The following is a 12,080-nucleotide window of genomic DNA, read 5'->3' as shown; positions in this document are numbered from 1 at the left end:
AAAAAAAAAAAAAAAAAAAAAAAAAAAAACAGTAAATCTGAGACACTATGAAATCACCAAACATAAGAATAATAGAAATTGGAAAAAGAAAAGATTCCCAGCTCAAAGTTCCAGAAAATATCTTTAACAAAATCATAGGAGATAATTTCCCTAATCTAAAGAAAGAGATGCCTATAAATGTACAATAAGCTTACAGAACATCAAATAGATTAGAACAGAAAAGAAAATCCCCTGCCACATAATCATCAAAATACTAAATTTACAGAAAGACTGCAAGGAAAATAGGTCAAGTAACATACAAAGGCAGGCTTATCAGAATTACACCTGACTTCTCACCAGAGACTCTAAAAACCAGAAGGGCCTGGCAGGTGTCTTACAGTCTCTAAGAGCTCAAAGAGGCCAGCAAAACTTTCAATCACGATCAACAGAGAAAAAAGCAATTCCATAACAAAACCAAATTTAAACAATATCTTCCCACTAATCCATCCCAACAGAGGATTCTAGAAGGAAAACTCCAACCCAAGCATGTTAAGTAAACAAAAGAAGACACAAGAAATAATTTTACACACTACCACCACCACCACCAAAATAACAGGAATTAACAATCATTGGTCATTAATAACTTTCAACATCAATGGACTCAATTCCCAAGTAAAAAGACACAGGCTAACATAATAGATGGGACCCATCATTCTGCTGCATACAAGAAATGCACCTCAGCGACAAAGATGAACATTATCTCAGAGTAAAGGGCTGGAAAAAGATTATCCAATCAAGTGGATCCAAGAAGTATTGGATATTAGAATTAATATCCAATAAAATGGACTTTCAACCAAAAGTTATCAAAACATACTCATCAAAGGAAAAATCCACCAAGATGAAGTCTCAGATCTGAACATCTATGCCCCAAATGCAAGGGCACCCACATTCATAAAAGAAACTTTACTAAAGCTCAAAACACATTAAATCCCAGACAATAATAGTGAGAGACTTCAACACCACACTTTCACCAATGGAAAGACCATTGAAACAGAAATTAAACAGAGACACCGTGAAAGTCATAGATGTTGTGAGCCATATGGATTTAACAGAAATCTACAGAACCTTCCACCCAAAACCAAAACAATATATCTTCTTCTCAGCACCTTACAGAACCTTCTCCAAAATCATCCATATAATCGGACAGAAAGCAAGCCTCAAGAGATACAAAAAGATTGAAATAACACCATGCATCTTATTAGACCACCATGGGTTAAAGATGAACTTTAACAACAACAGAAACAACAGAAAGCCTACAATTTCATAGAAACGGAACAACTCTACTCAATGATAACTTGGTCAGGGAAGAAAGAAAGAAAGAAAGAAAGAAAGAAAGAAAGAAAGAAAGAAAGAAAGAAAGAAAGAAAGAAAGAAAGAAAGGAAAGAAAGGGAAAGGGAAAGGGAAAGGGAAAGGAAAGGAAAGGAAGAAAAGAAAGAAAGAAAGAGTTTCTACAGTTCAATTAAAATGAAGACAGCATACCCCAAACTTATGGGACACAATGAAAGCAGTGCTAAGAGGAAAGTTCATAGAACTAAGTGCCTTCATAAAGAAATTAGAGAGACCTCATAGTAGCAACTTTTAATTGGTTATTTTATTTATTTACATTTCAAATGTCCCCCTTCCTGGTTTGCCCTCCACAAACCCCCAGCCCATCCCCCTGCCTTTATGAGGGTGCTTCCCCATCCACCCACCCACTCCTGCCTCATTGCCTTAGCATTCCCCTACACTGGGTCATGGAGCCTCTACAGGACCAAGGGCCTCCCATTAATGCCAGATAAGGCCATCCTCTACTACATATATATCTGAAGCCATAGGTCCCTCCATGTGTACTCTTTGGTTGGTAGTTTAGTCCCTGGGAGCTCTGGGGGGTCTGGTTGGTTGATATTGTTGTTCTTCCTATGGAGTTGCAAACCCCTTCAGCTTCTTCAGTCCTTTCTCTAATTCCTCCATTGGGGTCCTCGTGCTCAATCCAATGGTGGGTATGAGCATCCACCTCTGTATTTGTCAGGGTCTAGCAGAGCCTCTCAGAGGACAGCTATACCAGGATCCTGTCAGCAAGCACTTAATGGCATCAGCAATAGTGTCTGGGTTTGGTGTCTGCACGTGGGATGGATACCTAATTGGAGCAGTCTCTGAATGTCCTTTCCTTCACTCTTTGTCCCTTCATTTCCTTTAGACAGGAACAATTCTGGCTTAAAATATTTGAGATAGGTGGGTGGCCCTATCCCTCAAAGGGGGGGGGGGCATGCCTATCCACTAGCAACTTAACAGCACACGTAAAACCTCTAGAACAACAACAACAAAAAAGCAAACGCAGCCAAGAAGTGTAGATGGCAAGAAATTATCACACTCGGGGCTGAAGTCAATAAAATAGAGGCCGGGCAGTGTTGTCGCATGCCTTTAATCCCAGCATGTGGGAGGCAGAGGCAGGTGAATTTCTGAGTTCAAGGCAAGCCTGGACTACAGAGTGAGTTCCAGGACATCCAGGGCTACACAGAGAAACCCTGTCTCAAAAAAAAAAAACACAAGAGAAAGAAAGAAAGAGAGAGAGAGAGAGAGAGAGAGAGAGAGAGAGAGAGAGAAAGGAAGGAAGGAAGGAAGGAAGGAAGGAAGGAAGGAAGGAAGGAAGGAAGGAAGGAAGGAAGGAAGGAAGGAAGGAAAAGAAAAAGAAACAAAAATGATACAAATAATTAATGAAACAATATAAATGTAATTGAATAAAAATTACATTTATTCGCCTGATGTAATTGTCATTTCAGATGTTTACTGCCCCAGTCTGCTAAACCAGGCCTAGTCCTGGAAGCTTCTAGCCTCTATGCCATCTAATCTAGACCTGGAATATTTTCAGCCACTAAGACTTACTGCTGAATAAACTCACCTTTCTAGTTTTCTCTTAACTTTGGAAGGCTGGCCAATTCAGCTGCTCTGACTCAAACTCCTCTCCATGCTAACTGATTCAACCTGGCTTCTCTGTTGGCCTTTCCTGAATTCTATTGCTTGGCCTCAAACTAACTCTGGCAATATGTTCTAATCTTCTAGCCCCTACTCACTTTCTGGCTCATTCTGTTTCACCTGTGTCCAGCTTGTTCTCTCTTCAATCTATCTCTGTAAAAGTCTCCCAGTAAAACTGCCTTCTTCTTTCTCTGCAAATCCCCAAAGTGGCTTACCTTCCTCTCTCTTCTTGTGAGCATTGGGCATATCCTTTCTGTCAAATCTTTCTCTGATTTATCACTTTGTCTGCCAATCAGACATCACTTTCAAACATGGATACTTCCTTCTACAACCTTTAACTTGACCGTTTGTGATGAAAGGTGTGAACAATTTTTTACAGATGTTGAAAGAGCAATTCTCAATTTCATATGGAAAAAAAACAGGATGGCCAAAACAATCCTAAACAATAAAAGAACTGGAGGAATCACCATCCCTGACCTCAAGCTGTACTACAGAGAAATAGTGATAAAATACACATTGTATTGGCACAGAAATATACAGGTTTATCAATGGAATGGAATAGAATAGAAGACCTAAAAATAAACGCACACACATATGGACACTTGATTTTTGGCAAAGAAGCCAAAACAATACAATGGAAGAAATAAAACATCTTCAACAAATGGTGTTCGTCTAACTGAATGTCTGTATGTAGAAGCCCAACTGGATAAAGGAACTCAACATAAAACTAAATACACTAAATCTAATAGAAGAGAAAGTAGGAAAGAGCCTCAAACTCATTGATATAGGTGACAACTTGAACAGAACACAAATGGCTCACACTCTAAGATTAAGAATTGGATATCTGGGCTGGAGAGATGGCTCAGCTGTTAAAGGCTGGGCTCACAACCAAAAATATAAGAATTGGGTATTGCCAATTTGTTAAACGCATGGAACTCAAGAAGAACGAAGACCAAAGTGTGGACACTGTGCCCCTTCTTGGAATTGGGAACAAAACACCCATGGAAAGAGTTACAGAGATAAAGTTTGGAGCTGTGAAGAAAGGATGGACCATCTAAAGACTGCCATATCCAGGGATCCATCCCATAATCAGCTTCCAAACGCTGACACCATTGCGTACACTAGCAAGATTTTGCTGAAAGGACCCAGATATAGCTGTCTCTTGTGAGACAATGCCGGGGCCTAGCAAACACAGAAGTGGATGCTCACAGTCAGCTATTGGATGGATCACAGGGCCCCCAATGGAGGAGCTAGAGAAAGTACCCAAGGAGCTAAAGGGAACTGCAATCCCATAGGTGGAACATTATTATGAACTAACCAGTACCCCAGAGCTCTTGACTCTAGCTGCATTTGTATCAAAAGATGGCCTAGTCGGCCATCACTGGAAAGAGAGGCCCATTGGACTTGCCAACTTTATATGCCCCAGTACAGGGGAATGCCAGGGCCAAGGGGTGGGGGTGGGGGGGTGGAGGACTGGGGGGGGGGGGNATTGGGGACTTTTTGGATAGCATTGGAAATGTAATTGAGGAAAATACCTAATTAAAAAAAAACTTTTCTTTTTTAGGCAAAAAATAAATAAATAAATAAAATAATTGGGTATCGCTCTACCTCAGGACCCAGCTATAACACTCCTGGGCATATACTCAAAAGATGTTCCACCATCCCACAAGAACATTTGCCTATATTTATAGCAGCTTTATTCACAATAGACAGAACCTGGAAATAACCTAGATGAGGGAAATAACCCTCAACTGAAGAATAGATACAGAAAATGTGACACATCTACACAACGGAAATACTATTCAACTATGAAAAACAAAGACATCAAATGTATGGAACTAGAAAATATCATCCTGAGTGAGATAAACCAGACCCAGAAGACATAGTGTGTACTCACTGATAAGTGCATATTAGTCATAAAGGACAACCATGCTATAATCCACAGACCCAAAGAAGCAAAGTAACAAGGAGGGCTGGGGGCAGGGTTCATGAATCTCACTAAGAAAGGGAAATAGGATACATATCTATTTCCTCCCCTCTACAGAGGGGAGGGGACTAGACCAGAGTATGGATGGGCAAGGGAATGGGAACTGGAGGGATGAGTTTGGTGGAGAACAGACAGAGAGGGTACTGGGAGAGATTACTAGATGGAGGTGGTGGTGTCTCTGGGACGAGCTAGAAAACTAGGCCAATGGAAACTGCCAGAAATCTGAGGGTGACTCTGGCAAAGACTCCTAGCAATGATGGATATGGAGCCTGAGCTGGCCATCTCTTATAACCAGGCCAAGACTTCCAATGGAGGGTTTGGAACACCAACCCAACCACAAAACCTTAGACCCACAATTTGTCCTGCCTACAAGATGTGCAGGGATAAAAGATGAAGCAAAATTTGAAGGAAAAGCCAACCAATGACTGGATTTGCTTGAGACCCATGCTGTGAAAAAGCCTACCCCTGGCACTGTTATGATATTCTGCTATACTTGCAGACATGAGCTTAGCATAACCATGATCAGAGAGGTTTCTTCCAGTAACTGATAGAAACAGATCCACAGAAAGACATCAGGCAGAGCTTGGGTAATACTACGGAAGGAGGTGAAGAAGAACTAAAAGAGCCAGAGAGGTCAAAGACACCACAATAAAACCTACAGAATCAACTAACCCGAGCAGATAGGAGCTCACGGAGAACTGAACAACTAACCAGCAAGCATGCATGGGACTGATCTAGGCCCTGTGCACATATGTCACAGTTATGCAACTGGGTCTTCATGTGTGACTCCTCAACAATAGGAGCAGGACATATCTTTGTCTGACTCTCTTGTCCTTGGTCTTTGGATCCCTCTCCCTTAACTGAGCTGCCTTGTCTACCCTCAATAGAAGATGGTGTACCTCATCCATCTTACTGCAACATGAAATGGAAGACAGGCTGATATGCATGGGAGGCCTCCCCTTTTCTGAAAAGCGAGGAGGAGTGGATGGAGGTTCGTGAGGAGGGAAAGAATAGGAGGGGGGTAGGGAAACTGTAGTCAGGGTGTGGATTAAATTAAGTAATTTTTAAAATTCTAGGATCCCTTCTCAGCCTTTTGGCTAAGATCAAGTGTAAAAAATTCTAGGAGACTATCCTGATCTCCTTAGGGTTAACAAAGGTTTATAAAACAGGTAACAAAATATTTGAATTAAGGCAAAGTTTTTATGTTTGATATCTATCAGAAATATGTTAATTATGAATATAGCTGCACATGTACATTCACATAACTCAGTTGCTTCCAGCCCAGGATAAAAATATAAGGCTTTCTCTCTGACCTGGAATGTTTTTTACCATTATCTATTAATTATACAACACATGGTACCTTTTATTTGGATTAAGACCTTACATACAAGATATTGATTTTGCAATACACAGGATTGTAGGTATAGCTCAGTACTAAAGCACTCATCTAGTGTGCTCGTGGCCTTCCTTTGATTTCTAGCGCCTCAAAAAATGTAATTAAGTATATAATCATACGTTGGTAAAGCTATCTCAAGGTCAATTATATTTGTTACACAAATTAAGTATATAGCATTGAGAAACAAAAGACCCACCTTGTAGAAGCTTATGCAAATTTGGACCATCATTGAACATATCAAAGAAGTAATTTTCACATTCAGACTGTGATATTTCTTTCTAAAAGTAACAAGAGAGGGGGGCTGGTGAGATGGCTCAGTGGGTAAGAGCACCCGACTGCTCTTCCAAAGGTCCAGAGTTCAAATCCCAGCAACCACATGGTGGCTAACAACCATCCGTAATGAGATATGGTGCCCTCTTCTGGAGTGTCTGAAGACAGCTACAGTGTACTTACATATAATAAATAAATAAAAAAAAATAAAAAAACAAGAGAATGCAAAGAAATGTGGAGAAATTAAGCCCAAAAGCCTCAACAAAATTCTGAATAAAGATGTCATCTATTGTAGAAGAAAATAGAGGCTGACGACAAAACCAGTTCTGTTACCTACTACATTAAAATTTAATTCTAGTTTTTTGCCTGATTTTTTTCCTGATTCAATTCTGAAAGATACAAAAGTATAAATAGTGAAGACTTGGTTGGACCCATTGTTTTCTCTGTAAACCAGGGAGGGTTGTTTAACACAAAACAAACAGTTCAAAGAAGAATCAAGCCACAGACATAGATCTAGAGCATTGGACTGAGTAGTTAAATGGTTTTCATCATGGGATAAAGGGGACAATCGAATATATTTTTTCTTTTTAGATATATATTTTTGTGTACGAGTTTTTTTACTTGCATGTATGTAGGTGAAACACATGCATGTAGTACCCATAGACACCAGAAGAGGGCAACACATCGTCTGCAGTTACAGATGCTTGCTTAGGAGTATTGGAAAATGAACCCAAATCCTCTGGGAAAACAATCATACAATCATACTCTTAACCACTAAACCATCACTCTAGCCCCAACAATTGAGTTTATATGCAAAATGAGCTAGCACAGCAGAAAGTTTGCTTAACTGAGTCTACTTGGTGGAATGTTAATCTCATGCCTAAGTTTTCACACATAGATTACTGGTCAGCTTTCTATTGCTGTGATAAAATATTTGACATAATCAACTCAGAAGAATTATTTAGCCCGGGTTTTCTTTAATTTCAGTCCATAGTTAGTTGTCCCCATTGCCTTTGGGCCTGCAGTGAGACAAGACATAGAAGAGGGAAGATGTAGTGGCCAGGAAACAAAGAAAAGCAGAAAAGGACTGGGACAGTCTTTCTCCCTCTAGCATCTATAAACCACAATGATTTGGCATTACTATAATATAAGTAGTCCAGAACTTTAAAGTTGTGAAATAATTCCAGTACAATGAAAAAAGCCACATACTCTGTATGAGATTATTGGAATGAGATTATTGCCCTTTGTAGTCAATTTTTTGTAGTTAATTAATTTTCCATTGCTAATAACAAAGTATCACAAATGTACTGAGGTATGAAAGAAAGGAAACTTATTGTGGTTCCAGAGGTTGGAAGTCTGTATTTGGTGGGAGCCTTCTTGCTGACTGAGTCTTGAGATGATGTATGATATCAAACAGCAAGAGATTCGGACATTAAAACCATGTGTTAACTGTAACATCCCCCATAATAAGGAAGGCATCATGGAAGGAGTTGAAAGCCTGGATGTAGCAAACAATCACAGGAAAGGGCAAATCCTCCTGCTTGTGTGCCTTACAGCTGAGACATCGCCCTTCTCTTTCCCTGAAACTGGAATATCATAGTTTGAAAGCCTGCTGACTTTCAAACTAAAGCTACACGATTATCATTCCCATTCTCGGGCCTTTATACTTGGGCTAGAACCACATACTCTCTTGGCTCTCCTGGCTCTCCAGCTTGATAACTGTATCTTTTCAAGTGAATCAATCCCATATAAGTATATGAGTGTATTTGTGGATATATATGTATGTGGATGTATACACATATCCTATCAGTTCTATTTTTCCCTGTAGAAACTTTATTAATCCAGATTTTGCTATTAAAAATCCTCTCTGTAGACCAAGCCTTACTGCAGGTAGACATACAAATGCACTAACTAGAAGCAAATGGGTCCCAGGCTAGTAAATGCCAAGTAAAAACAGATGAGTTAATTAATAGTCATGTAAGGTGATTCAATATAACAAACAGATCCAGGTGCAGATGCCTTCTATTTGCTTCTTCTCTTGATAATCCTACTATAATATCTAGAATAAGAACAGTATACTTACCTTGTGTTCCAACACATAGCTTTCTACTGCCATTTATCCAAAGCAGTTATTACATATAAAATAATGCTATGGTATGAGTATGCTGCGTGCCCAAATGAAACTAAACCTCCAATGTTATAATAGTAAGATTTCATGGTCTTTGAAAGGGCTCTATTTTCACAAATAAGATTAGAATTCTGAAGGGAAAGGGGCAAACAGCTTTAAGAGGTCCTTTTCACCCTTTCCACTATGGCAAAAGGTACTGTCTTCAAAGAAGAGAGAATCCCACACCAGGTACAAAATCTGCTAGCACCCTAAATTTAGATTTCCCAATCCCAAAAAATTAAGCAATTTCTGTTGCTTACAAATTATCCTGCTTAAGTATTTTGTTATAGTAGCTAGCATGGAACAATATACTTTAATCTTGTCACCAAGGCAATATCTTGCATTATCAAACATTGCCACTAGAGGACAGCATGTGCCTAGATTATTGTACAAGTTTTAAATCTGTCCAGAGGTTTAATAGCCTTGACTGTAAAAACTGAAATAAATATCCTTTTTTATTACAAAGAAATCTTTTCTATAACACTCTATCCTTCTACCTAGATTCATAATTTCCGTGTTAATGTATATAAAATCACTGTAAGCTTGAAGACCAAATTAAAAGTCTTTCTAACTTTTCCCAGAGCAAAATAAAAAAACCAAGTTCTCAATGACCAAGCACTAACTTGCCCCGTGGATTTTTAAAGCCTCAAATCATGAGTGACATCAGCAAGATGGCCAAAGTCGAAACTACCAGTCGGTGTTAAGAACAATCAAAGAGGCGGGTGGGCATGGTGGTGCTTGCCTTTCATCCTAATACTCAGGAGGCAGGCGGGTCTGTGTGAGTTCCAGGCCAGCCTGGTCTACAAAGCAAGCTCCAGGACAGCCAGGTCCATAGGTTAAAACCTTTCTCAAGCAAACAAAAAAAAAAGGAAAATCAAAGAAATGAATGCAAATACATTTGCTTCCCAGATAAAAGAGCCTTCCAAATTCTCAAAGCATGAAGAGTTATTTGGCATTAAATTATTTCAAAAGGACATACTTTGTTAAGGTTTTGTAAAGCTGAAATAAAATGTCTATTTAGTAGACACATACATCACAACTAGAGGGGAGAGGGAAGCCAAAATTTTATCCAGTGGAAAGTTTCATCAGGAAAGAACACAGAGAGGCTCTGCATCCCTCACAGATCAACACACCGCTACTACTCATTGTACGTGTTTTCTTTTGCTTTGGTTTGTTTTATTTTGTTTGAGTCAAGATTTCTCTGGCTGTCCTGGGACTCTCTCTGTAGACCAGGCAGGTCTCAAACTTGAAGATCTGCCTGCCTCTGCCTCCCAAATGCTGGAATTAAACGCGTGCACCACTACCATCCTGCTGTATACACTTTTAAACACAGTCCTATTAAACATGTGAATAGTACTTCCTACAACATGTAAGTCATGGGTAGCTCAATATATATCATGCTGTTCCTCCACTACCTTATATGTTCTCCTGGGTGTACAGCAAATATGGATGTAGATTATCAGTATTCTTTACAAGTCTGTCTTCACGTTTCATTGAGCTGAAAAGAAGATTTGAACCTACAGTCCCCCATATGATGTTTTATTATGACTCACATTACAAACCACCTGAAAGAAATGGTGGAATTCCATGTTTGAACCCAAACTCCTAAACTAAAATTTTCCACCCATCAAAAGTTGGCAGTGCCAACTAGAAAGATGACTCGTTGGTTGAAAGTACCGGTTTCTCTTGCAGAGCTCTCAGATTCCACATCCAGCACCCGCATAGTGACTCAAAACCATCAATAACTCAAGCTCCAGGGGATCCAACCCCCTATTCAAACCTCTGCAGGCACTATTCACACATATAGTGCATATACATAGAAAATGCTCATAAAACACTAAATAAATAAATAAATAACAAATCTAAAATAATTTTTTGAGTTTTAAAAAAGCAATCACAGGAAGTGGGGAGGGAGGACCTGGGTGGGAAAGAGGAAAGGGAGGGGAAGACAGGAATCTGATCTGGTTTTGGGTGGGGGAACAGGACTGAAGCTCTGAGGGCCAACAGAAAAATTGGAAACAAGCAACCTCAGGATGTAGGAGGTGAGGGGACCCTCCAGAATGCATCAGAGACCTGCGAGGTAAGAGACTTTCAGGAATCAAAAGGAGGGACCTTAGATGAAATGTCTGACAGTAGGGAGAGGGAACTTATAGAGCCCACCTCCAGCAGGAAGACAGAATATCAAGTGAGGGATGGGGTTGCCATCCCACAGTCACATCTCTGACCCATAATTGTTCCTGTCTGAAAGAATTACAGGGATGGAAATGGAGAGGAGCCTGAGGAAAAGAAGGCCAGCAGCAGGCCCAAAGTGAGATCCAGCTCAAGGGGAGGTCCCAAGGCCTGACACTATTACTGAGGCTCACAAAATGGGGCCTATCATGACTACCCTTTGAAAGACCCAACAAGCAGCTGAAAGAGTCAGATGCAGATATTTATATCCAACCAATGGACAGAGGCTGCTGACCCTTGTGGCTGAATTAGGGAAAAGCTGGAAGAAGCTGAGGAGGAGGGTGACCCTGTAGGAGGACCAGCAGTCTCAATTAACCTGAACCCCTGAGATCTCTCAGACACTGGCTCACCAACCAGGCAGCCTACACCAGCTGACATGAGACCACCATCACATATACAGCAGAGGACTACCGGGTCTGTGTTCAGTCAGAGAAGATGCTCAAGAGACGGGAAGCCCCAGGGAGTTTAGAGGTCAAGTGGGGTGGGGTGGGGGTGGGGGTGCAGGGGTGGGGATATCCTTGTGGAGACAGGGGAGGAAGTATGGGATGTGGAACAGGCAGAGAGTGTACTGGAAGGGGGACAAAATTCGGACTGTAAAAAAAGAAGATTAAATTAAATTTTAAAAATCTGTCTGCAGAAACAAAAACAATTAAGAGATTATATGTATAAAAATGGCTAGTCTTTAAATTCTACATAATCTCTACATAGAAAATCTCACAACAACTTCTTTTACAAAAAGCACAAGTCATGTGTTGCAGTGGGCAGGGTACTGTGCAAATGTACCTAGGTACACCTTCACATGTGAGTCCTGTTGCAAAGAAAGCCAGATCTAGAAAGGAGATACAATTTTCCTAACTTCCCAACTTTTATCAAACAGTAGTATAGCTAACTCAAACATGACCTATTAAAAGTGCATGTATGAGAAGAATGAAGACCAAAGTGTGGACACTATGCCCCTTCTTAGAATTGGGAACAAAACACCCATGGAAGGAGTTACAGAGACAAAGTTTGGAGCTGTGATGAAAAGATGGATCATCTA

This window comes from Mus caroli, chromosome X, assembly GCF_900094665.2.
Source record: "Mus caroli chromosome X, CAROLI_EIJ_v1.1, whole genome shotgun sequence".
Taxonomy (NCBI): Eukaryota; Metazoa; Chordata; class Mammalia; order Rodentia; family Muridae; genus Mus; species Mus caroli.
Note: the sequence above shows the minus strand (reverse complement) of the source record.